Raw genomic sequence first — 27,951 nt, 5'->3', positions numbered from 1 at the left:
AAAGAATTGCTCACTAAAACCACTAAGTTCTAAGATAGTTTGTTATATGGCAATAGATAACAGGAACCCGTACATGATTATTTTCATTTAGTTTGTATATATTTTGTTTGCATACATTTTTTAACTAAAGATTTTCATGTTTCTTGAGGAAATCTTTGTGTAACTATCCTTATTGGCCAAAATGAGGTCATCCAATTCCTATCAAGATTGCAAACTGTCACAGGCTTCTGATCCCAACAGAATCAACCCTGGGAAGGAAAAAGCATAGAAGTAAATCCAGATTCCAGGAACAGTAACAGCAGCAGCAACAAAAACAAACAGAAACTGCTGGAGATACCAGAAGCTGTACTGAACTTATCTGAGAGGAAACTGGTGACCAGAAGCAAAGGGCAGCAGAGGTTGGAGTTAAAAGACAGATTAGCTAAAAGCTTTTTTGAATTCTGCCCTTGTCTCTCCTTTGATTGTCCCTTCACCACAGAAATTAGCAGCAACAGCCTAGATGTCTTTGACAGCAAGATACAATGCAGACAACACAAAAGCCCTCTGGGGGAAGGCTGTGGAAACAGGTGCAGTGCCTCTGGGCACTCACCCTTCCTGCCCCCACTCAGGCTCCCACAGCAAGGGCCAGGGGTACGGAGCCGAGAGGGAGTTATGATCTAAGGACACTGCCTCTTCCCGATATTGCTCATTCTGAGAGTGTACGAAGCAAACCCTCATCAGAAGTTGCCTGATGCAGCATCAGCCGAGAGGAGACTCAACAGCACTTCAGCGGTGCCAGGCGGCTGGCTGACCTAGACTCAGGCCCTTCCTCTCCTTAAACTCACCTGGACTGACACAAATTCCAATGCACATTAGAGTAAGTAACTAATACCCCCCCCCCAAGGGGCATAGACAAACAGATACATCTGGAGCATAAAACTACTGTAAAAGAAAGACAACACACTAAACAATTTATGCCATCTGAAGTAGAATTATTGGAATGGAGGATCCAAGAATACAGCCCTGAGAAGTCAATGAGAGATGTAAGCACTACGAAACGAAAACAAGAAACAATGAAAAAGAATCAAGTAGAAATATTGAGCATGAAAAAGAGACAATATCCAGATAATCGGAGTTTCAGAAGGAGGGGAGAAATAAAGCATTTCAAGAAATAATGAGGGTAACTTTCCCAGAATTAAAGGTAAAAGAAGTCATTATTATAAGGGCTCAAAGGGCCAAATAACAGAGGAAACTATTCCTAGAAAATTTAAGTTCACCAAAGAAAAAATTCAAAAACACTGAAAGAAAAGAATAGACCAACGCCAAAGCAAAAGAATAAGATTAACATATATCACAGTAAGTAACACTGGATACAAGATGGAGTAACCCAAATTCACAATCCATACTTTTTTTTTTTTTTTTGAGACAGAGTCTCACTTTGTTGCCCAGGCTAGAGTGAGTGCCGTGGCATCAGCCTAGCTCACAGCAACCTCAAACTCCTGAGCTCAAGTGATCCTCCTGTCTCAGCCTCCCGAGTAGTTGGGACTACAGGCATGCACCACCATGCCCGGCTAATTTTTTGTATATATATATTTTAGTTGTCCATATAATTTCTTTCTATTTTTAGTAGAGACGGGGTCTCACTCTTGCTCAGGCTGGTCTCGAACTCCTGACCTCGAGCGATCCACCCGTCTCGGCCTCCCAGAGTGCTAGGATTACAGGCGTGAGCCACCGCGCCCAGCCCACAATCCATACTTCTTGAGGCAAGGGTTTTTTCAGAATTTAAAATTGCTATAGCTTGAATGTATCCTCTAAAAAGCATGTGTTGGAAACTCAATATCCAATGCAACAGTATTGGGACTAAGGATCAGCCCTCACGGACGGATTCATGCTGGCCCTGCACTGAGAGTGCGTCCATCAGGAAGGGTCCATTGCAAAGGGGTGAGTTCCCCGACTGCAGCCCTTTCTCTCTCCCTGCTGCCCCAGCGAGATACCAGCCTCTCGCTCTTGGACTTCCTATCCTCCAGAACTGTGAGCCAATAAACTTCTGATTCATTATAAACTACCCAGTCTGTGGTATTCTGTTACAGACAGACAAAACAGACTAAGACAAAATTTTTCAGATTTTACAAAAGTAATATGGTATATATCATATATTATGTAACATCCAGAGCAGTGTCTAAGGCACTGACCCATAATTGAACTCATTAATATTTTGAAGCAAAAATCTATAAATACACTAAATGAGATGAATAAAAGCCATAAATACCCTCATGTCAGTTCAGGTTGGGTTCTTCTGTCAAATAAGCCATAAACAGCCTCACGTCAGCTTGTTGGGTTTTGTTGCCAAATGAGTTACAAGAAGTCCTTTGGTTTTCAGATCTTTTTTTGATTTTGGAATTCCAGGTAAAGGATTGTTACCTCTATTTTAAAAGTCTTGAATTAAAAGAACTTTACATTTAGAATTTTCCATCCAGACAAAATATCATTCCAATATGTTAGGCAAAAATATTCTCAAGAACACAAAGCCTCAGAATGTCATATAAAGCCCACTAAGCACAATCTTGGAGGAATATTGAAAAGAAAAAGAAAAAGGGAGGGACAAAGTAAAAGTAGTCAAATGCCTTGATATCGAACAAAACTCTGACCTAAAATACTAGCAATACATTCACTGGGGACGGGGAGTCAGGACACACACCCAGAGAACATAAGACTGCGCTAGAGTATCTGTCATATGTGGGGGAAGAAAAAGCTACTTTAAGTGTAATCAATATGCAGAAATAAACAAGAATGGGTCTAAAGGACAACAAGCATGAGAACAATAATAGAAAAAAAAAAAAAAAACAAAACCCCAACCTATGCAATGAAAGGCAGGAAAGGGGGGAAAGGACCAAAAGTAAGCCCAATTAGAGTAATTACAACAGGGGCTGAGGCAGGAGGATCATTTCAGGCCAGGAGTTCACGACTAGCTTGAGCTACAATGAGACCCCGTCTCTACAAAAAATAGAAAAATTAGCTGCGCATGGTGGCATGAATCTATAGTCCCAGCTACTCCAGAGGCTGAGGCAGGAGGATCACTTGAGCCCAGGAGTTTGAGGTTGCTGTGAGCTATGATGATGCCACGGCACTCTAGCCTGGGAGACAGAGCAGGACCCTGTCTCAAAAAAAAAAAAAAAAGGAATTACAATAATGTTAATGAGTTAAACTTGCCAATTTAAAAACAAATTAGGCCAAAGATTTTATGGTGGGTTAAAAAATGATAAAGCAATATAGTCCCTACAAGAGACATATTTAAGAAAGGATACATCAGATGAGTATGAATCAAAATAAAGCTACAGTAGCAATCATAATAAAATTTAAGGCAAAAAATATCATAAAGGACAAATTCAGATACTATATACTGATATAACAAAAATGTATTATCATCATGAACACATCCATAGAAAACAAGAAAGCTTCAATATACATAAGGAATAAATACCACAAATACAGGTGTAAAAATTCAAGTGTAGTTGAGAATTTTAACATCAATTCATCAAGAAGAGAACAATATAAGTAGAGATATTGATGATCCCAGCAAAAAAACTAGAGAATATCTATTATATTCATGAGCATACAGCACATACACACACTGGTCATATAATAGAAAAGGCGTGCCTCAAAACACTTGAGAGGATCAATACCAGACAGACTGTATTCTCTTACAAAAATAGGATGAAATTAATGACAAAAAGATGGTTTTTAAAATCTCATGTTTGGAAACTACATAACTAGATAATTCAAATTAAAAGGTAAAAACGTAAACATTTTTTAAAATACTTACTAGCACTTAATGGTAATGAAAATTCAAGGCTACCCTCTAACTGGATCAACTTGGCTGACTTGTCATTCCCAAACCAATCACTGCGGCCAAAGGAATGGTAAAAACCAATGGGTTCTTTAAACCACAAGACTAGGATTAGGCTGATTTGCTTAGGCCACAGGAATCCGCAAGTATAGCAGAAGCAGCAGGGGCAGTGGGAAGAAATCTGGTATCGTATCTGGAAGAGCAAAGAGGAGATACATGGAAGAGAATGGAGGCAATGATGCCTACAGAGCTTTAATTCCAGTTTGGCCACAATTCCCTAAGGTTAATTACTGATCATGTAATTTGGGATGGGATCTCAGTTTTCTTAGGTGAAAAATGAAAACACTATCTAAGAGTCCTTTTAGCTTGAGGAGTTTGCAATTACATCATGATGTTTTGTTCAAGCTGTAACAGGGTCTGGCACATATTGGTATGTATGTACAGAATGAATGAGAAGTTTACCACATTCAATTTGAGAGATTCTTAGGACTATTACCTAAAACAACTAATGGATTTCCAATAGATAAATGGGAAAAGGATGTAAAATTTACAATCCACAGAGGAGAAGCTGGTAGGCTTCTTTTAAAATGTTCAAAGTTCCTAATTAAAGAAATTAAAATTAAAAACAAAAAATGCAACTGCCATTTCACATCTATGCAATGAATTTTAAAATGTGGTAATCAATAAAGGGAAAGAAGTAGAGAAACTACTAATTGCATACACACTGTCAGAAATTATTGAAAATGTTTACATTTAATGCATTAGTAACACTTCTGGAAATACAGAAATAATCCTGAGTAATCCAAAAGAAAGCAAAATACCTATATGGACAAAAATGTTTTATTGTAGTATTTCCTATTATAATAGGAGGGAAAACCCAGATGCAACATAATTGTATAAAAACCAGGTAATAATGAAATTATGCTTTAATGATAGATTATATAGTCACTGTCATAGTATTAGGAGAATATATTTAATAAATTGTATTATTTAGGAGAATCTATGGAGTCCAATAACCATGCAACATTCACATTAAAATTGCTATGACCATTTAATTTTTTTTTTTTTTGAGACAGAGTCTCACTCTGTTGCCTAGGCTAGAGTGAGTGCCGTGGCGTCTGCCTAGCTCACAGCAACCTCAAACTCCTGGGCTCAAGCGATCCTCCTGTCTCAGCTCCCCAAGTAGCTGGGACTACAGGCATGCGCCACCATGCCCGGCTAATTTTTTGTGTATATATATTTTAGTTGTCCATATAATTTCTTTTTTTTTTTTTAGTAGAGACGGGGTCTCGCTCTTGCTCAGGCTGGTCTCGAACTCCTGACCTCGAGCGATCCTCCCGCCTCGGCCTCCCAGAGTGCTAGGATTACAGGCGTGAGCCACCGCGCCCGGCCATGACCATTTAATTTTTAAAGTTATTAAAACCTCAAAGCTTGTGTTTAAAAATCTGACAAATTTGGTGCCCTGTGTTTTGAAAACGTCTAGACTTCACCAAGAATGGGCCAGTAATCATGACATTTTAGATATAATTCACAGAAATATTAGCTTCCAAGAGTATTTTATTTTTATACTAAAAGAGAATGTAATATAGCTACTCTTATTGAGTGTGCAACTTATGACAGCTTTGGACTTTTTAAATAAAACGTGTGGAAAATTTTCAACTCCACTATGCCAAAGAAAGTATTGGTCTTAATTGTACTAAATGCTTTATATTTTATCTGTTTCATTGGCTCAGCTCCACATGAGACCAGAGCCTGCCTTGATGTCTGGAATGCTGCCCCAAGGCTTTTCTCCTAGGCTTTGTTGCCAGCGTTGCAGCTGCACAACCAATGCTCATTAAAATGTGAGTCTATGAAATGCAGGTCTGTGGAAACTGATATAAAGGATTTCATCATCTTCTCACAATTCACCATGAGGACTGAACTCCCACTCTTCCCAAGCCATACAACTACCTGAACCCTCCTCTACCAACTCACACACCAGATAGAATAAATGTAGCAGTTCAGTCTAAAATATCCAAATAAAAACAGTCATAAAGGAGAAAATGGCACAGTAACGAACCTTAAAGTCTGGTAAAAGTTATTTCCAAATGACTTCTAATACTCATGATGTAGTCATAGGTTATAGCTGGATACTCATACAGTGATGTGATTTTAGAAATAATACTTCTCAAGAATAAATACCTGCCAGAAAGAATGGACACTCTGCAATAACAGTTCCAGAATAACAATTTCAGGAACTTCAAGTGAGGAAAACAAAAACCACAAGGAATTTACTCAAAATGCAAAATACTGCATAAGCTATTAATTTTGTTGTAGAACACTCACACCCTAAAATTTTCTTGGAAATGGAGGAAAAAAATTTAAGGACAATTTATACTTCTTTTCCCTTTTTTACCTGGATCTTAGTATTTTCAATTAAAACTAAACAGCTCAAATTCTCTCATGCCAAGTAAAAAGAACAGTCAGTTTTTTATTAAAACATAATATTTTGAATGTTGGTATACCATTGGAATTCTTATAACATGTAGAACCTTAGAATTTTAACTATATTGGAGAAAAGAATTAAGGTGAGCAAAACATCTTGGGGTTAAGTACACACAGCTGAGTCTGTTCCCTGGGCAATTCCTTTACAGCTAACTAAATAAAAGAAAAAAATGGGGGAGGGGGAGAGTGAAGGGTATTATCCCTAGACAATCTGATTATACAACATGTACTTTAAATTACAGAAACAAAGCACACAGATAACAGTTCTAAAAAGTGACTATTAGTTGCATTTTTTAGATAATCAAACTAAAATCTTTAAGTGTACTTCATAACTTCATAAAGCTTTTTTAAAGTATATGAGAAATACATGATTTTTCTTTTAAGAGATGTGGTCTTCCTCTGGCACCCAGGCTGCAGTGCAACGGTGCCATCATAGCTCACTGAGAAATACATCAAAATGCTTGTTAAAAATATAGATTAGGATCCCCTCATGCCCCTTAGGACGGCTATTACCAAAAAAACAAAAAATAAGTGTTGGTGAGGATGTGAAGAAATCGGAAACCCTGTGCACTGTTGGAGAGACTGTAAAATGGTGCAGGTGCCACGGAAAACATGATTACAGGTCCTCGAAAAATTAAAAATAGAAATACCACATGATCCAGCAATCCCATTTCTGGGATAGAGTCAAAAGAATTGAAGGCAGGTCTTGAAGAGATGTCCATACGCCCATGATAATACCAGCACTATTCACAATAGCCAACCCAAACGTCCACCAAGGGATAAAGAGATAAACCAAATATGGTACATACACAATGGAGTATAATTCAGCCTTAAAAAAGAATGGAATTCTGCCATATGCTATAACATGAATGAGCCTTGTGGACATCATGTCAAGTGAAATAAGCCAGTCACGAATACTGCATGATTCCACTTAAATGAGGTCTCTAAAGTAGCCAAGTTCATAGAAACATAAAGTAGGTGGGCACCAGGGGATGGTGGTAGGGGGAAAAGGAAAGCTACTGTTTAATGGGTATAGAGTTTTAGTTTTACAAGATAAAAAAGTTTTGGAGATCTGTTTCACAGCAATGTAAATATGCTTAACGCTACTAAACCATACACTTAGAAATGATTACCATGATAAATCTCATGTTAAGTGGAGTCTTTAAAAATTTATTCTTCAACTACATCAATGTTATGTGGTTTTTACCAGTACTATGGAAAAAATTTTTCCAAAGGAGATTCAGGGTGATTTCACCCTTGGAGATTCTGATAAGTTGATAAAGACGAAAATTTGGTGGAATTTTTTTTTTTTTGCTTTTACCAACTATCACTTTTTTTTCCCCCAGATAGGTCTTATATCACCATGGCACAAAACTCAAGATTCAAGGTATTAATTATGAAAACTAAATTTCCTTCCCACCTTACTCCTAGCCACCCAGTTCTCCTCTAACACAGCCACTAATATTAGCTTCTTCTGTAGCCTTTCACAGGTAGTCAATATAGGTAAAAATATTTTTACATAGTATCATATATCATTGGCACCCTACCTTTTCACTTCATACTACATCTTGAAAATCAGGCAATAGCAATAACTTTTTAAAAACTACCTCCCTCAATTATTTATTTATTTATTTATCTATCTTTTGAGACAAAGTCTCACTCTGCTGCCTGGGCTAGAGTGCCATGGCGTCAGCCTCGCTCACAGCAACCTCAAACTCCTGGGCTCAAGCGATCCTCCTGCCTCAGCCTCCCAAGTAGCTGGGACTACAGGCATGCGCCACCACGCCCAGCTAATTTTTTCTATATATATTTTTAGTTGTGTGGCTAATTTCTTTCTTTTAGTAGAGACAGGGTCTCGTTCTTGCTCAGGCTGGTCTCGAACTCCTGAGCTCAAACGATCTGCCCACTTTGGCCTCCCAGAGTGCTGGGATTACAGGCGTGAGCCACCACACCCGGCCCTCCCTCAGTTTTTAAAGGCTGCATTTTTATATCAGTAGAAATAGTCTCTGACAGATGGAAAAGTAAGTTGTTCTAATATTTTTCTATTGTAAGAAATGTTGCAAAGAATAACCTGTATATTCACACATGTGGAAATATGATGAAGTAAATCCAAACCTAAAGGATTTATCTGCAGGATAAATACCAAGAAGTGAAAATGATTAATCAAAGGACACATACATTTAAACTTTGGTAGGCATTTTTAAATTTTGGCAGACATTTCCCAAATCTCCTAAGAGAATGTACCAACCTATACTTCCTCTAACAATGCATCAGAGTACCTGTATTTTCTATCTTTCAAAAAATATTTTCTTAAAAGGCTTCCCTAATTTCAAATATAAAAAGGAAAAAAATCTGTATTCCTTCTCTCAAGGATCTGATTTTTTCCTGATGACTACCCAGCTGCCAAAAAAAAAAAAAAAAAAAAAAAAAAATCCTTATCTCCTTTTCACACTGAAATGTGTCTTCATTATATTCTAAATTTCCATATGAATTTGGGACTACTTTTATTCTGTACCACTAATCTATCTAATCATATACCTGAATCATGGTGTTTTGACTACTGTAACTTTAGAATACACTTTTAATATCTGGGAGAACTAGTTCCTTTTTAAAAGTTCCCTTTTTAAAGAATTTCTCTGGATAATCTTATTTTTTTCTTACAAAATTTCAGATTCAGCTGGTCTAATCCTTAAAAATCCTGCTGGTATTTTTATTGGGATCATGCTATGTTATTGATTAAAGAAGAATAACATTTTTCACATATTGAATCATGATGGTGATTCTCTATATCATCTTTTAGGTTTTAGATGATTCTGCTATAGGTGACCTGCATTTTGAGAAACAGCCCTGCCCGTCCAACTGCAGAACAGTGGTGCCTGACAAGGGGCGAGGGAAGCCACTGCACACAGTGCAGGCCGCGTCTAGCAGTGGGCTGCAGCCTATGTATCAGTGCAAAGTTATCCTTGTTAGGGAGATCAGTAGTTCTTCCCAGCGGGAGAAACTGCACTCCAAACCACTTTCTATGGCCCTAGGGTAGAGGACAACTGCAGCTGAAGTGGTTCAGAATTCCATTCTATACAGGAACTTAAAAATCAGTGGTTTATTATAGGTTTAAGAGAACCAGAATGACATGAGACCCTGGGTGTGGGAAGGAAAAATTAACACTGTGACTTGAAAAGATCATTCTCCCACCTTCCACTCCTAATTCACTTAAAAGATCAGCATTTCAGGTAAATACACTAAGTTGCATAAAATTAAAACCTATGTGACTAAGTAAGTCTCAGCTGAAAGGAATGGGCTCAAAAAGGCTTTTCTAGGCCGGGCGCTGTGGCTCACAGCTATAATCCTAGCACTCTGGGAGGCCAAGGTGGGTGGATCACTCGAGGTCAGGAGTTCGAGACCAGCCTGAGCAAGAGCGAGACCCCCATCTCTATTAAAAATAGAGAGAAATTATCTGGCCAACTAAAAATATATAGAAAAAAATTAGCCGGGCGTGTTGGCACATGCCTGTAGTTCCAGCAACTTGGGAGGCTGAGGCAGAAGGATGGCTTGAGCCCAGGAGTCTGAGGTTGCTGTGAGCGAGGCTGACACCATGGCACTCTAGCCCGGGCAACAGAGTGAGACTCTGTCTCACAAGGAAAAAAAAAAATAAAGGCTTTTCTTTTTTTAAGAGACAGGGTCTTGCTCTGTTGCCCAGGCTGGACTGCAGAGGCACAATCATAGCTCACTGCAGTCTCAAACTCCTGGGTTCAAGCAATCCTCTTAGCTCAGCTGGGACTATAGGCATGCGCCATGATCCCAGCTAATTTTTTTTTTTTTTTTTTTAAAGAAACAGGGTCTTGCTGTTGTCCAGGCTGTTCTCAAACTCCTGGGCTCAAGTGATCTTCCCGCCTCCACCTCCCAAAGTGCTAAGATTACAGGTGTGAGCTACCATGTCTTGCCCCAAAAAGGCTTGTTGAAGTGACAGGCAGAGCCTTGGTGTACGAAAAGCACTCACCCTAACAATGGCCAGCTAATTAATTAAGATCACCAATACTATTTACATAAGCATATTCCCTTAGATGGCAATTATTTCCAGATACTTCTAAACTGGACCATTAACTATAAAACTGGAAATTTAATATCAGTTTCCATTCCCTACACTTTAGTATCGGACTTTAAAATATTTTCTCTCTATAGGCCAGACATAGTGGCTCATGCCTATAATCCCAGCACTTTGGGAAGCCAAGGCAGGAAGATTGCTTCAAGACCAGCCTGGGCTAAATAGTGAGACCTCATGTCCACAAAAAAATTTAAAAATTCGTTGGGAATGGTGGTGCATGCCTGTAGTCCTAGCTACTTGGAAGGCTGAGGTTGGAGGATAGCATGAACCCAGGAGTTCAAAGTTACAGTGCGTTATGATTGTACCACTATACTCCAGCCTGGATGACAGAGCAAGACCTTGTCTCTTAAAAATATATATATTTATATACATTTTTTTCTAGCTATAGATGAAGATTTTCACATTGGATCAAATTCCCAAAACTGAAGAGCTAATACCAATCATTCTATTCCCTGAAAGTTTCCCAAACTCCTTCTTTCTAGATATTAACATTTAGAAAGGGAGAAACTCAGAGCCATTAAGGCTGATGTGTGAAAAAATATCCCATTGTATTTCTGGGTTTAAAAAAATTTCAATTTCTACAATGTGTACATTCTCTCACATTTGGTGAACAGATTATTCCTTTTGTCTCTGTGGGGGGCGGGGGCTCAATACCTAAACCCAACAGATTGCTTCTAGTAGACTGGTACGCATAGCAAGATGCTATGAAGTCAGAATGGGAAATCAGGATCAGAAGTCAGCCATATCACCACGAAACCAGGAAGTTTCTGAGTTTTTTCCATCTCTAAAATTGCTATATTCTTTTCCTATCACCAGTGAAAAAATAAGCTATCAAGATAACTCACTAATCAGATAATTACAAAAACTAACTTATTCAACAAATATTCACTGAGCTCCTACATATTAGGACCACATAGATATTTTAATAAGACATATATAAATTAAATAAGTCAACATATTATAAAACTATATTTTTAAAAGCACAAAAATAAGCACTATATTCTTGAAAAAACCATAGAAGCAAAATATTTGTAGACTACCAGAGATTAACTACAGTGCAGTTTAACTAGATAAAAGTAACTTTATTTTTAGTTTGTAGCAACTGCAACACAGTGACAAACACTTTTTAAGATCATTTTAAACACATTTTAAAATCTGGCCTATACAGATGTCAAAATTGAATTGACGATATTCAACATATACTTCTGATTTTAAAAAGTCTTAACCAGCAAACCGATCTCTTTCACATTTATAAAGCACACTCAAAGGCAGACATAATGCTTAATCATTCCTAGGACATAGGTGCATCTTAAAAAAGAAAAAAATGCTCTATGTCAAAATATTATAAACATTCCAAAAATGTAAGCATTTAATGGAACATTAGAAGCATTAATTATTGAACAAGACAAGATGCTCATTATAATCACAATGTTCTAGAAGTTCTAGCCAATGCAATAAACAATCTGGCTCCAGAGTCCATTCCTTTTAATTTTCTACATCTCTCTTCAAAAACAATAATAGATTTATGAAGACCACTTAAAATCTTTTAAAATCCTGAAGGAAAAATGAAAACAGGTAAAAAAAAATACATAAAGTTAAATCTCAATACCAATTAAAGAAAAAAAAATGAAGAAAATAAGAAATATTTTCTGCTCAAATGGGCAGACTTAAAAAATATTATAATTCTAAAGATTTCATGAGTTCAGTGAATAGTCCTAGGATTACAGACCAGAACTTCATAATTAAAGTTTAAAAGACTAAATAACGTGCCGTTATCCTTACCCCTAGAATCCCAATCCCAGGAATCAAGTTTCAGAAAATACGGATGTGCCCAGACTGAACCTGGGAGTGGACACTGGGCTGCGATTACCCTTCCCATGTTTCTGATAGACAACAATGATAGAATTTTATTTTAGAAAATGTGGCATCAGAGATATGTTTCAATTTTTTTAGCCCATCATGTAGCTGTCATATGTGATGGGTTAAAAGTACATTTTAAAAATTTTCTTTTTCCCTGTACAGTAAGACTTCAAGACAGTCCCTTCTGCCCCCTTCCCTTCCTCTCTCACCATGTACTCAAGAAAGGCCCTGCTGAAAAGAACAGTAACCCAGTGGGCAAGACATGACGCCTTCCGCACTGGCCCTGAGCAGCACAGCACAATCCACAGTCTGAACAGCGGTTAAGGGCACAGACCTCAGAGCCAAACGCTCTAGGTTACAACCTCAATTCTCCTATCTCCTAGCTGAATGAACCTTGATAAAGTCACTTAACCTCTCTAAATTTTCTCAAGTATATAAATGAATACAATTTATTAAACAGGTAAGTTAAGATAATACAGAAAAGTACTTGACACAGAGCCTGGCATTTATTTAGTAGTTCAACTAATGTTAAGATACTATTATCTGTATTATTATGAAAAAAAAAAAAAGCCACCTGTCCATTCCTTAAAAAAAAAGATTGTCTTACCTGTTCGTGTTGTTATAACAGAATACTTGAGGCTGGGTTAATTTATAAATAAAAGAAGTTTATTTGGCCCATAATTCCGGTAGCTATAAAGACCAAAAGCATGGCACCAGCACCAGCTCAGCTGCCGGTAAAGGCCTCAGCTGCACTAGCACGTGGAGAAACGGAAAGGCAAGCAGGCCTGTGTGAAGGGACACCAAACAGGAGAGGACCCTCACTTTACAGCACCCACTCTCGGAGAACTGATCCATTCCCACAAGGGAGAGAACATGCTCCCTGGGGAGAGCATTAGTCTCCTCAGGAGGGATCCACCTCCCTGACCAAACACCTGCCACCAGGCCCCACCTCCCAACACTGCCTCACTAATTTTTTTGGCAGGGACGAATCACATCCAAACCACAGCAGAGAAGTCACATTAAATACACAGTATGTACAGTCCACCCTCAGGATCCAGGGGTTCTGCATCCAGGGATTCAACCAAGCATGGATAGAAAACATCTCAGGGAAGAAAATTCCACAAAGTTCCAAAAAGGAAACCTTGAATTTGTCACATGAATAAAGTGATATACAGGCATCATAATGGGTATTAGAAGTAATGATTTAAAGTATATGGGAGGATGTGTGTGAGTTATATGTAATTACAATGCCATTTTATATAAGGAACTTGAGCATCTGTGGTCCTGGAACCAATTTCTCACAGATAATGAGGAATGTCTACCAAATTAAACTTTCTAAAATATAAAAAGTTCTGCAATTTAAAAACACATGTGGGCCCCAAGATTTTGAATAAGTGATTGTGGTCCTGCACCTTTATAAACTCTTCTTATGGAAAAATAATTAATAATGACTTATTGTATTTATTTTTTTAAGTCAGCCAGATTCCAAGTTGCCCATAATTGTTTATTTTACAGTTCTACAGGTGCCAAGGGTTCAGCAGGAGTCCCTGCCAAAGGGCCAATCACTGTAGATGAACACATGCTCCTTTTTTCTAGAACCCTAACTTCCGTTGATAAGAATACATTCATGGTAAGACTGTTCACATAACGTCAGTCTCATCGAATTAACAACAAACTCCATTTGCAATGGCGTGGACTACATATTTGTTTACCACCTTAGTCCTTGTATTTGGTACTGAAAAAAAAAAAATCAGTGAGTAGATTGCATTGTCTGCTACCCCGCATAACTGTATTAGAGGCTTACTTGCCTAATTCACAATTCAAGATTTAGCGAGTTGCTTGAGCTCTTAATATAAAGGTATGGAATGAGTGATGAGAAGGATGTATCAGGACATTTTCACATACATGTAAGAGAAAAATCCAAAGCAAATTGGATTAAACAAGGTGTTACTGACTCCTATAACTGACAGTGTAAAGGCATAGCACCTTCACAGAAGGCTTGAGCTAGCAGCTCAACTGAGGTGACCAGGGCATGGTTTTTCTCCACTCTGTTCCTTCAGTGTTGACTTCTTATTCAACTAGCTTTCCTTTGATGGTCAGAAGATAACTGCCAGGAGGTCAATGACTACACTTTCAGGTTGAAATTCAGAAAAAAAAAGTGCCTTCATCCCAGCATTCCTAGCAAATGTCCTAAGATTCATTCTGACTGATCAGGCTTAAGTCACATGCCTGCCGTGATTGGTTTAGGTAAGACACATGATCCATTCCTACAAACCCATCAAAACTTATATGAAACAAAGCACATTAAAGTTGACCTTAGTGATTTAAATTTCTCATATTACTAAAAAATGATATTACTGCATTGAAACTGATGGGTAAAGCACATCATATAACTTTCCCTATCTTCTTAAAAAGTTACTCTCCCAGATTTTCATCACAACCTATCAAGAAAAAAATTAAAATTTTCCCTTAACGTAAATTACTTTTTGAAGGATTCAAAATGTACTACTAGATTACCTGGTAAAATCAAAACCACAAGTTTATGATTGTTCTTAACATCACTGAAAGCAACACCATAGATTTTCAAGAAGAAAAAGAGGTCCTTACCCCATACTTTTTTGAGATTATAATAACAACTTAAAAGATAGAAGAGTACAGGAATATCTTGACTTTGGCAAAAAAGAAAGAAAGGAAAAAAAAAAAAAGAAGTGGTTTGTTTCATACAGCCTTAAAATATAAGCAACTAGATAATCCATCCTATGGCTCAAGACCCCTCTTACCATACTCACCACCACACCTCTTCTCTTGCCCCGCCCAAAACACAGGTCCTAGGAACACAGTGGGGGATGCACACTTTAGGGAATCTTACTGTGAATGCGCACTCCAAAGCCAAACACAAATCATTCCTGAACTATGTTTCCTACTGTTCACGTCCCTCATTCTTACAATTAGCACAGAAAACACAAAGTTTATTCTCAGATTTTATAATGGAGAAGAAAGCAAAATTGCCTTTATTAGACTGAAAGCCAATACTCAAACATGTAGGAGTATTCTGGTTCTGATGGTAAAGTTGCACAAAAACAAAAGGCAAAATCCAAGCAATATGTTTTAGAGTAGAACTAACCACCTGAACATATATTACACACTAGTCATCTTAAATAAAAAGTCAAACTTCACTAATAATCCTAGAGGGAAGTAGTGTGGTTAAAGAAAAGGACGTGAATTAGAAGAAAATCTCTATTCAATTCTGTGGACTGGTTTTTCAAATACTCCACCATTCAAATAATTCAGTTCAACAAATATGCACTTAGGAATTCACTAAGAAGAGCGCATTAATGTCAGACACGATAGGGATATAAACATAGCCTTTGACTTCAAACATTCCTGAACAGCATAAAACATAATCAAGTAGAAATGCCTGAGACACTAAAAGATAGGGCTTTGGGTAATCAGAAAAGGAAGAAATCAAACGAATGTGGATGATTTCTATAGCAAATAACAGAAAATCTCAAGGCAAAACTACTTAAACAATAAAGCAATTCAGGTAGGGTGGCTGTAGGCACAGTAAACGGGGCTCCAGTTCTACTTTTCTGCAATCCTGTTGGTGCTGCCCTCTGTCATGGAGGCATTGCCTTCGAGCTACTAGAAAAACGGCTACAGCAGTCCCAGATGTCACATCCAGATAAAACCAGCCCCGGAGAGACGAGGGACCATCTTTTTTCTTCCTTTTCTCAAATGCAAGAAAACCTTCCCCAGAAGCCTCTTGCAGAGTTCTCTTTTATCTCCCATCAGCCAAGACTGTCTCTCATATCCATTACTGGAACAGTCACTTCCAGAGGGAATGAGATCCACTACAACTAAGATTACCATGGATACCGGTAACCATCATGACCATCCCTTCAGTGTTGGCTGAGTATTTCAAGAATATTTCCGGCCTTGGAATAAAGAAGAAATAAAAAAGAAAAATACATAAGCAAAGGAAGAGATGTGCCTAACTGGAAGAAGAAAGCCAAATTCTGAAATCATACATTAAATACATTGTAGGGATAAAGAATTCTCTTAGACTGCACTGTTGTCTTTCCCAGTGATACAAAAATTAACTTACTGTTCATCAGTAAATGCTAAGAATGCAGAAGTCGTCCTATTTTTATGGAAAGGATTGAGGTTATTTAATTATCAGCGGGGACAATCAGACTTACCACTCCTCATCAGTGGAGCCACCCATTCAGCTACATCTGGGCTTAGAACATTCCATACTATGCATCCAGATGACTCTGCAGACTCACTGCCAGTAGCTCTTCCTTGAAGGTTTCTTCTCATCAGGGGAAGAGGTTTCACTCAAAAATCCACACACTCCAAACCGGCCCTATCTGCAAATGAAAGCATGCAATTAGGAGGCAAAAAGCTGCAGGGAGCAATTCCCCCTCCCCCATCTATAATTAACTGATCCATATGAAAACTGAACTCAAACATCAGACTAAGCACCATGTTTAAACTAAGCAACCTACACTTCAACACTTGTAACGTGCTTATTATATGTGGTTACCACCCTTTTCCCATCATGTAAATCTGTTGTTGCTTCCACAGTATACTGGTACAACCCTACCAAACATTGCCAGTAAGCAGAATTCGGCAGACAGATATTTTTGTTGGACCCACGCAAGGTTGGTCTCCACAGTGTGTTAAAGGATAGCTACCTACATTTATAAATCAGAAGACTTCACGTGAAAAATCAACACTTCTAGCTCTCTTGAAAAATCAGAAAATCTGGCAATACTGCACCCACGTTCCCACATGGTAATAATCTGCTGGAGCTGATTAACAGTGAACCCTCTAGGTGGGGCATGGACTTCGCAGTTCTCCAAAGACAGCGCCGCTCTTTCGTGTTACAACCTGGCTCATGGTTACCTGCCTGGACTCCACAGGCAGCTGAGCTTCCACTCTGCTACGTATTTCTAGTAGCTCCCAGGGAACATTTTATTATTGCCAAAGCCAGGCATGTTTTTCTGCCTTGAGGATATAATATAGCATAAGGGAATAACAACATGGGCTTAGTCAGAGCACCCAAGACCTGAGTTCCAATTCTGTAAATGACTAGCTATGGGACCTCAGGCCTGTTTTTAACCTAAAATAGATTTCTTCATTTACAAGCACCCAAATAAACCTATAAGCATTTAACACAGTAGGCAAACAGGCCTAAAATCTAACCTGTCTAAGTTAAATTGATAATCTTAAATCCACTGCTTCCTCATTTTTCCTCATCTCAATAAATCATACCATGATCCACACAGTCCTGCTCAAGCCACAAACATGAAAGTCCTTACCATATACTCTCCTTGTCCCCCAAAATCATCAGCAAGGTAATTGATTCGCCCTCCAAAATATATAATTTGAACAGATGGTTAGAATTCCAGCCTTGAAAACAAACAGCAATTCCTCCCTCAGAATCAAATACTTTGCTGAGATTGCCTATAAATTCAACTACTTAAATAATAGTAGCTTGAAATGTCAAGGTTCCATATTATGAGGAATATTAATATTTCATTAAAAGAAAAACGAAGACAAATAATGGGGTTGCTGCACATCACTCCTTGCAAGGTATTGCTATCACAATTCATAAGCTTATGCAATTCTTCAACTCTAAGCTGACAAGGAACTCAGAGGCTATGCTAAATCTTATAATGAAATTGGGAAAACCAAAAGACTACTGTTAGCAGAACTAACGTGATTTTAGGAACGTTGCAGGATACATGATCAATACTCAAAAACGAACTCTATTTCTATAAAACAACTGTTCAAAGAACAATCAGAAACTGACACTGTAAAAAAAAGTTCATTTATAATATGAAAAATATGAATTATTAATCAATTAGCAAATGATGTGCAAAGACAAATAGAGAGAGATACTATGTTCATAGATCAGTGCAGTCAATGGTGTTAACATGGCAATTCTCCCCAATTTAAGCAATAGAGTCAGCGCAATTCTAGTTAAAATTCCAGCAGACTTTTCTGTAGAAATTGACACATTGATTCTAAAATCACATAGAAATGCAAAAAAGATAGAATAGTGAAAATAACTTTGAAAAAGAATACCATTAGAAACCTTATACTATGTGAATTCAAGGTTTATGATAAAGCTATAAAAAGAAAGTACTGATACAACAGGGATAAACCTTGAACATACTAAGTGAAAGAAGACAGTTACAAAAGGCCACATATTACCTACTGTGCTGACAGAAATGTAAAATTGTACAGCTACTCTGGAAAACAGTCTAGCAGCTCCTCAAAATGTTAAACGTAGAATTACCATATGATCCAGCAATTCCACTCCTAGGTATATATCCAAGATAAATTAAAACATATCCACACAAAAAAACCTGTACGTGAATTTTCATAGCAGCGTTGTTCATCATAGGTGTTTGGGTTCACTCACTATCTATTCATTAGTGAATAGATAAGTCAAATGTTGTATATCCTACAATGGAATAATATTTAGCCATAAAAGAAAATGATGTACCGATATACACTGTCCAGATCAAACTTGAAACATTATTCTAAATGAAAAAAAGCCAGTTGGCCACACAGCATATAATTCCATTTATATTACATGTCCAAAGAGGCAAATCTAGAAAGACAAAATATGTTAGTGGTTGCCAGGGGCTGAGGAGAGGGGAGAACGGGGAATGACTGCTAATTTCTTTTTGGGGGGGGGCGTGATGAAAATATTGTAAAATTAGATAGTGGCAAGGGCTGTATAACACTAACTTATGTACTTGAAAAAGGTGTTTATGTTATATGAATAATCTCAATAAGGCTGTTACAACAAAAAAAATAATTTCTTCCCTCACTCCCACAAAACAGAAAAATGGGTTATTTCCTTGGGATGTACTCTCGGAAGTACTAAGTTCCGCTCTGTGACATGTGCCAAAGTGCTTCTGAAACAGGTTCCACAGATTGTACTCCCTCCAGCACTGCATTTAGCACCTGTGTCACTGTGCGCATGTCTGAATCAGCACCATCTCTTAAATCTGATAAAAAATTTTTATTATTGGTTGAACACTTTCCCCTCCTATTTTCATCATATATTTCTTTCCAAAGGGTCAGTTCTTAGCCTTTAAAATTTACCATCCTTATGGATACAGCACAAATGCTTCAAGTTCTCAGGAAATGTAGAAATAGTTACTTTCTTGACATTTTCGTCAGCAATAATTAACTCATCCCAATGGGTTCCATTTCAGCTTTTAACAATAAAACCTGCCTTGAAGTCAAATATTTTGAATAGTTATAAGAACCACTCTGCTTCTCAGACAGGGAAATTAAGAAGGTCACTACAGTACGAGTCCACCTGGGTTACGTCTATTTCCAGTTTCCTGACTGCAATTCACTTTCAAGTGAAATGTCCAAGTGGCTCCCAAGATATTTTAAAACCATAAAGTGTAGCAGAAAGGAAATGAAACATTTATTAGCATCTTCTACAAGCCAAGTGCTTTATGTGTATTACTTCATTTAATCTTAATAAGCCTATTACCCTCACTTAAATGAAAAGGAAAATAAAAATCACCCAGGGTAAGAATTTGCCATGCAGCAAATATGTGCCAGAGTTAGGGATCAAAGTGAAGTGTGTCTACCTCCAAAGTCCATATTCTTTCTGCCACTTTACAGTGTTTCCCAAGCTTACTGACTCTCAAAAATCAGAAAGGACTTCAAACGTGAGTTCTGCCACTTACTGTGTGACTAGTTTCTAAGCTGCTTTAGAACAGTTTACAAAAACAAAACAAATGTAAAAAGAGGAGGCTAAAAACTCACTGTGGAATGAAACTTTTTAAAAAATAACATTTTTTTAAAACAGCAAAATGTATGGAATAATTCTAAACACTTTTCTCGAATTTATCTCAATTTTCACTTTACCTTCCAACAGAGACACCTGCATATCCATTCACAAACATAGAATGTGGATGAAAAACATTTTTTAGTGACTACACTGCCAGTCTCTAAACAAAAAATACATCATTTCCCAGTAAAAAAATCCACAGTGACTACACTGCTTTTTATTCTTCTTTACCCTGTGAGAAGTGCTCTTCTCAACACACGCACCGTCCGGGATGTGGCATTGTGGTGTAAAAGAAATGGCCACTGAACAGAAAAAGACTCCAAGAGCTTGCGAGCAAGCAGTAATACAGCACAGACAAGGGCATAGCTAAAAACAAGGCAAAACATCAATGGCCTACCCTACCCTAGGTAACAGGTACCTTTCCTGTGGCAAAGGAAAAAACATTTAAATTATAAAACCCTTAAAGGATCTTTGATTGGCTTTAAAAATTGCTACTTTAAGGCCCAGCACAGTGGCTGGTGCCTGTAATCCTAGCACTCTGGGAGGCCGAAGGAGGAGGATCCCTTCAGCTCAGGAGTTCAAGACCAGCTTGAGCAAGAGTGAGACCCCATCTCTCCCACAAACAGAAAAAATTAGCCGGGCATGGCGGCACATGCCTGTCGTCCCAGCTACTCGGGAGGCTGAGGCAGGAGGATCACTTGAGCCCAGGAGTACGAGATTGCAGTGGGATATGTATGACGACTCCACCGGTACTCTAGCCCCAGCAACTGAGTAAGACCTGTCTCAAACAAAAATTGCTACCTTAAGACCCAGACAATTACTTGACAAGATTGGGACTGGTAATTTCCAAGGATGCAATACACCAATACATATCAGCAATTCTTCCACAAGAATTTTCACAGTCATAAAACAAAAGTCAAATCAAACATTAATATAAGAATTCTTACATGCTAAATTTTCTTTTTCTAAGAACTCCCTCACTCTGACACATAACAAGGGCAACAATATCTAATAAAACTGACATACTACACATAGATGAAAGCTGTCAAAAAAACGCATTTTTCTTCTAGAAGTATTTTAATATTAAGACATCAGTAGGACTTGGGCAGTCTAAAAAATATGAACATATTTACAGGCCCATATTTCACCATAGGGCTATTTAAAATAATTCTACTTTACATAGATAGAGTCAGGAACGGTTTTTGTTAGCCAGTATAAAACAATCAGGCTATTGTACAATGGTGACAGAGCTCTTGAGAAAAAAATTACTGCTTAAGTAATTCCTGTCTCCAGTTGACTCTGCCACATTCTGCTCTCCATAAACACCATCGTTTTTAATCACAACTTTACTGACAGCTTTGCCCTTGTCAGACAAAATTTTCACTTTCCAAGAAGACCCTTTCAAACTGAAGTAATAAAAAGCAATGCTTATAGGATCATAATATTTGCTAAGGTAAAATGTTATAGAATAGTATGTATAATAAGATCTTTTGTGAAAAAGCATATATTCACTGATTTATCTGGAAGGACATTCATCAAAATATTACCAGTGATTGGTTATCTTGCGGTGGTAGGAGTAAAGGTTTCTTCTTTACCTTATATGTACTTTCTGATGCTCTATATTAAACACTTTTTTTTTTCATATGTACATAAGAGAGAGAACAATTTGAGTTAGAGGATAGGAAACGTAGGTGTCATATTTTATAATAATTCAATACCACCAGTTCAAATCCACTTATTCAGAATTAACATACAGCAAATGTTGCTCAAGAAATACCAATAAATTCCCCTGAGCCAACAAAGTTCAATTTTTAAACAATAAACTTCCTCAGATAAGAAAATGATGCCTGTAATTTCATGTCTCTTTACTGGAGAGCTGGGGGGAGGGTTGGAAATGGGCTGGAATGTCCAGGTACTATAGGAAAGATAATAGGAAAAAACTCGAGAAACAAGACAGAATCATTTCATTGATTTAGTGACATTTATTCGTAGAAGAAATCATGGAGTAGCAGAAGTAAATGATCAGAAAATGTAAGCAAGCACTTCGAGAGTAATAATGGGCAAAAGAAGAGAAAAGCCAGAAAAGAAAACCCCAAAGAACTGAACTCAGACATATTTATGTAAATCATTCTGGGGGAAAAAAGGGTAGATAACGCTATATCACTAACTGAATCAGATCTGCTTTCTTGACAGAAAAGGTACACCTTTCAAAAGGCTTATTTACCACTCAGTAGCAAAACCAAGAACACTCTCAGAGGAATCTGAAGATCTTCTGTGCCTGCTTTGGAATAAGCTAAACTATTAGATATACAGTTAAATAATCAACATACAAACATATAAATATCAAATTTTATGCATTAAATGAATCTCAAAGTAATCATCAGATGTGAAGGGAACATAATTTTGAAAAAGAAAGAAAGTAAAGCACTGAGGTAATTTCAGTAACTCCTACGAAGAAATTACCTGTAAACCAAAACAGGTAACTCTACTAGGTTAAAACATAAGAAATTGCCAATATTCGAGCAAAAACCAGCAATTTCACATGGGCCCATCCAGTGGTCTCCTGATAAATATTGAACCACCACCTCTTTTGAAAAAAAGGGCCCTGATTTGTAGCTTTTGCCCATTCCCATGTTGGAACTGTCCCACCACGGCCAGTTTCAAGCTGCCAGACGATGGCACCGAGCGCGGAGTCGGAGCGAGAGGCGCAGGCACCTCACCAACTCCAGCACACCATGGCTCCACGGAACACGCTGAGGATCAGAGCAGTCCCCAAACTGTCCCACCCTGTTCTAAAGCCAGGCTTTTGTCTGATTGATCCAGTTTCTGTCTTCCCTAGGGTGGAAGAAATGTGCTGTTGACAGTTTAAAATACTAGTACACTGAAATCATTCATAACAAAGAACAGATGAGACTGGTACCTGGTTTCATCCATTCAACACTTTACTGCACACCTGTTTGGTGCCAGGTAGCGTTCGGGGCATTGTGAACAGCAGGGAACAAGACAAAGGAGGTCCCTGCTCTCCTAAGAAATATATATAAAAATATATAATTTCAAGGACTGAGAAATGCCATGAAGAAATTAAAACAGTAATGGGGAAGCTATTTTAAACTGAGTGGTGAGTTAGGTGATATTGAAGCTGAGACCTTATAGTTAAGGGGCCAGGCTCAAGATCTGGGAAAGACCATTCAGACAAAGGAAACGACTAGTGTAAAAGTCCTAAGGCAAGACCAAGCATGGCATGTTTGAAAAAGTGAACAGACTAACTTGGATAGAGCCTAATGAGCAAAGGTGAGATTGTCTGAGAGGTTGTCAGAGGCAGGAAGATCTCCTGAGCCCAGGAATTCAAGACCAGCCTGGGCAACACAGCAAGACCCCATCTCAAAAAAAAAAAAAAAAAAATTCTGCTCCGCTGAGCACGGTGGTACACGGCTGTAGTCCCAGCTACTAAAGAAGCAATGGCAGGAGATTGCCAATGTAAAAACCTCCAATAGAAGTCTCATAGTTTTAGGGAGGGATTTTCAGTGTACAAAAATTGGTATGCCTGTCCTCTTGGTACTGTGCCGCCTATTTAGTCCCCCCTTAAAAAAGGAGAGGAATATAAGTACATTTATTGTTTTGCACGGTAAACTAGCAGTTAGCAACAACAATCCCAGGAGTTATGATCACATCGCTATGCTCCAGCCTGGCCAACAGAGCAAAACCATGTCTCTTAAAAAAAAAAAAAACACAAACCCGTGACTATAGCTGAAATAAACTTAGTGGTAGGACTACACACCAGCTCAGAAATAAGGATCTTATTAACCCAAGATGGTTACTTCATATGTGAAATGCTAACATATGAATTCAAGTACGTCAATGTTGAATTCTAATGAAGATGACCTAATTAGTCTATAAAATAGATTCACTATGTTGTTCAGGCTAGGACTATTTCAAAACCATAGGCAAACATTTCTAGTGGATCATCGAAAATCATTTTATTTGGTATGTAAATAGACTTTTTAAGAATTATAAAGGTCATGTTTATTTAAATGTGAAAGAAAAATATAATACCAAATCTGATTTTTGTTCAAATTACTGCTTAGGAGTTAAAGTAAAATATCAGCATATCAGTCTAAATTACATGTTCATATTACAAAAACTGTAAAGATATATACACACACATACTCACCCACACTCCCTATAGCCGTGAAAACCAAGTCCACATTATGGCCACATAAAAGTCCCAGAAGTCAATAAAGACAAATTTTTGCATATTACACACAAAAAAGGAAACTGTGTAGACTGCTTTAAGGAGAATTTATACTTGCACATAAAATTATTTATTCATTCAGGAACTACTACTCATTTCAACAATTTATCTAAAAGATTTTTCTTTTTAATCAACCAACAGGAAAGGAGACCTACAGCTCAGGGAAAAAAGGTTAAAAGAAAAAAAATCTTGTCTCAGCAGAATGAAATACTAAAAATCTGCATATCATTAATTCCCCTTGCGCTCTCATTTCCCAACTAAATATCAGTTAAACTGCATTTTAAAAAGGCGAAAGATTTATATGATCTGAAGAGAAACCAGAGTATAAAACTGCATTTTTAGACTATGCATTTAAGTCCGTACAAGCATTTTTCTTTTTTTCATTTAAGAGCACAAATAAGTATACGCATTTAATACTACTCAAATAAACTTGTGATTATTGTAGCTAGCTGCTAGTTTACCGTGCAAAACAATAAATGTACTTATATTCCTCTCCTTTTTTAAGGGGGGACTAAATAGGCGGCACAGTACCAAGAGGACAGGCATACCAATACATTTTTGCACACTGAAAATCCCTCCTTAAAACTATAAGACTTCTATTGGAGGTTTCTACAAAAAAAGTAAAAACTGCTAAGAATACCATTAGGCTTTCTCAGTAATTTCTCCTTTTCTTTGTTTCTACTCAATTCTTAGAGGACTATACGGTTTTAGGTGAAGTTCAAATACTTTTGTTATAGAAACATGCATATAGGCTGTAACCAGCATCAGGAGTAACAAGACAAGCAGCCATTCATTCAGGAACTGTGAGTGCCCATCAGGAGCCAGCCAGGGTCCTGGGGACTCTGCAGCAAATAAAACAATGCTCTATCCCTGAGGGCACGAAAGCAAGACTGCGCCTGGAGGATGCCTGGGGGCCAGAGTAGAGGAAGCCAAGGAGAAACCTGATTGTGTAGGACACAAAACCAGAGAGGCAGGAGGTACAGATCAACGGAGGCGCTTATAGGCACAGTAAATATTCTGGCTTTTACTCTCAAGGACATAAAAAGCCACTGAACTGTTTGAACACAGGAGTGAAATAATCAGACTTTCATGTTAAAAGGATCACCCTGGTTGCTGGGTTGAGAATAGAAAAGTGCAGAAGCAGCGGGGAGACTAGTGACTATGAAAATAACACAAGCAAGAGGTTACGGTTGCTTATGGGGTGGCAGCAAATTGTCGTTCCATTTATAGTTAAGGCAGCATTTAAAGTATATAAAGAATGTACTTTCATAATTATTTGATTAGATGTGGGAGTATCAGAAGGGAGTATCAAGATGTCTATGAGGTCTGGGGCCAGAGAAACTGAAAGAGGGAGTGGACATTTAAAAGATGAGGAAGAATGGAATGGAAACAATTATTGGAGGAGGTGGGAGAGAAGGAGGAGGCGACAAGTTGTTCAGTTGTGACATGTTAAATTTGGGATCTAGATGTCTAGTTAAATTAGACATCTAGCTGAAAATGTTGAGTGCGCAGATGAACATACAAGTCTGGAGATTAGGAAAGAAATTCAGACTAAAGACAAAATTTTTAGTTAGAAATATATAATTCTAGCTAGATAAGATGAGATCACAAGGGACTAAATATAAATACAGAAGAGGTCTAAACATATATCCCTGGAACACTGCCTCATTTTTTAGAAGTTGGAGTGATGAAAAGGAACCAGCAAAAGAAACTGAAAATAAGCAGTAATATCCCAGAAGCAAAGGGAAGAAGGTTTCAAACAAGAGAACATTATCAACCACATCAAAGGCTGTGACTGCTGCTATATTCACTGACATTAGAATTCACCAAAGAGGTCACTAGTAACATCAAAAATGAGCTGCCATGGTAGAATGGAAGAGAGAAAAAAAAAAACCTCACTGTAGTGGATCCAAGAGAGAGAAGGAGTACTAAAGACCACAAATATCAACTTTTCTGGAGAGTAGTAACTAAAGAAAGATGTAGTGTGGAACAAGGTTTTTTAAAGATGGGAGATATCAGTATCTACATGCTGCATATATATCTATATGCTGACAGGAATGATCCGGTAAAAATAGGACACTGACGCATGTCACTGGCATGCACGAAGGGATGGACACGGAAGCAACGCAGTGTCCTTGACGGGAGGAAGGCAGAGAACGCCAGGGCAGCCGTGCAGACCGGGGTGAAGAACAGCAGGAAATGCAAAGAGCATGGGCAGAGGCCTGAGGGACATGGAAACGCTTTCTGATCGCTTTCATTTTTCACACACGGGAAACACGTTATCAGATGAAAATTTAGAAAAGGTTAGAGGTTTGAGGAGAGAGGTGTAAATAGTCATTTAGGGGAATGCTAAAGTGATTCAACCAGGGAAATGTCCTGGGATTACACCACTGTCAGCAACACAAAGGGCCTTCCTGAGGTCAGCGGTCAGGCACTGAACGGGAGACCCAGGTCAGCATGGCTGTGTTTTCCTCAGAGCATGGTCTACTGCCCAGGTGCAGGCTGAACCGGATGGAGAACTGCATGTAAACGGTGTGGGGTGGAGGGCTGGCCAGGGGAGTGCAATGGAGGAGCGCCCTACATGGAACTGAGGGCATATGAAAGGGAGAGATTATAATAGTGGACCATGGATTCAAGGCAAGGAAAATATTCAAGTAAGGATGTGCAGGAAGGGGGACAGTACAGAGGTGACAGAAGCAATGGACTGCAGGTCCCAAACAGACAGAAGTGCTGTCAAGGGGGGTTACAGTTGTCCCACGGGGGTTTGGTTCATGGAACCCCACCATACCAAAATCCCCAGATGCTCAAGTACCAGATATAAAATGGGTAGGTGTTTGCATATAACCTATACATATCCTTAGACTTTAAAGCATCTCTAGATTATTTATATGTAAATGCCACGTAAGTAGCTGTTATACTATGGTTTTTAAATTTGTATTTTGTTTTAGAAACAGGGTTTAGTATTTTTGATCCACAGTTGTTTGAATGCTCACAAGTGGAACCCACAGACACAGAGGGTCTACTGTATCTGACAGAAGTTGGAAATAGAGGATGTGGAGGCCCCAGTGGAATTATGCCAAATGAAATATCCTTAGTAAAGTATGGGCAGTTCTGGTTAAAATGTTATAGAACTACCTTAAACACTAAAGCAAAACGTCACCCTGGGCAAAGTGGGCCCGCAGATAAGGAAAGCTGGGAAGCGAAATTAAAGATAGAGAATTATATCACAGGAATTGTAGCTGGGGGTCCCAGACATAGAATTCTCAAGAAAACTATTTCCAGCAGTCCTAGGGCGTCAGCTTTGAACAACCTGTCCAACCCAGAAGGCAAAAATGCCAGATCACAATCAGATGAGCTAAAATAAACCATACCTTTCCCCTTGATCCCTTTTCCGCACGGAGCTGGACCCTGAGCAGGTGAGGACGTCATATTGAAGAGAATCTGGCAAAGTAACAAGAGAAATCCAGTAGGAATCTTCCTCCAAAGCAGGCTTCTAGGTCTGAAACAGTGGGAACCAAAGAAGAGTTCAGAATTGTGTGAGAGTCTCAACACTGATTATACTGAACTGCACCTTCTAATGACTAAAATAAGATTAC

The 27,951-nt window shown here is 38.2% G+C and overlaps 1 long non-coding RNA gene across 1 annotated transcript; it reads right to left on the bottom strand.

The window, feature by feature from the left end:
- Positions 1-21: 21 nt before the first annotated feature.
- Positions 22-27,911, bottom strand: LOC138397208 (uncharacterized). The gene is made up of 3 exons (XR_011235759.1): positions 27,727-27,911; positions 16,472-16,642; positions 22-248 (listed from the first exon to the last, which is right to left on the bottom strand). It is a non-coding gene; the product is annotated as an uncharacterized lncRNA (long non-coding RNA).
- Positions 27,912-27,951: the final 40 nt, after the last annotated feature.

The sequence above is a fragment of the Eulemur rufifrons genome, chromosome 2 (genome assembly GCF_041146395.1).
Source record: "Eulemur rufifrons isolate Redbay chromosome 2, OSU_ERuf_1, whole genome shotgun sequence".
In the NCBI taxonomy this organism is placed as follows: Eukaryota; Metazoa; Chordata; class Mammalia; order Primates; family Lemuridae; genus Eulemur; species Eulemur rufifrons.
The sequence above is the reverse complement of the archived record's forward strand: the minus strand, read 5'-3'. Positions and strand labels throughout refer to the sequence as shown.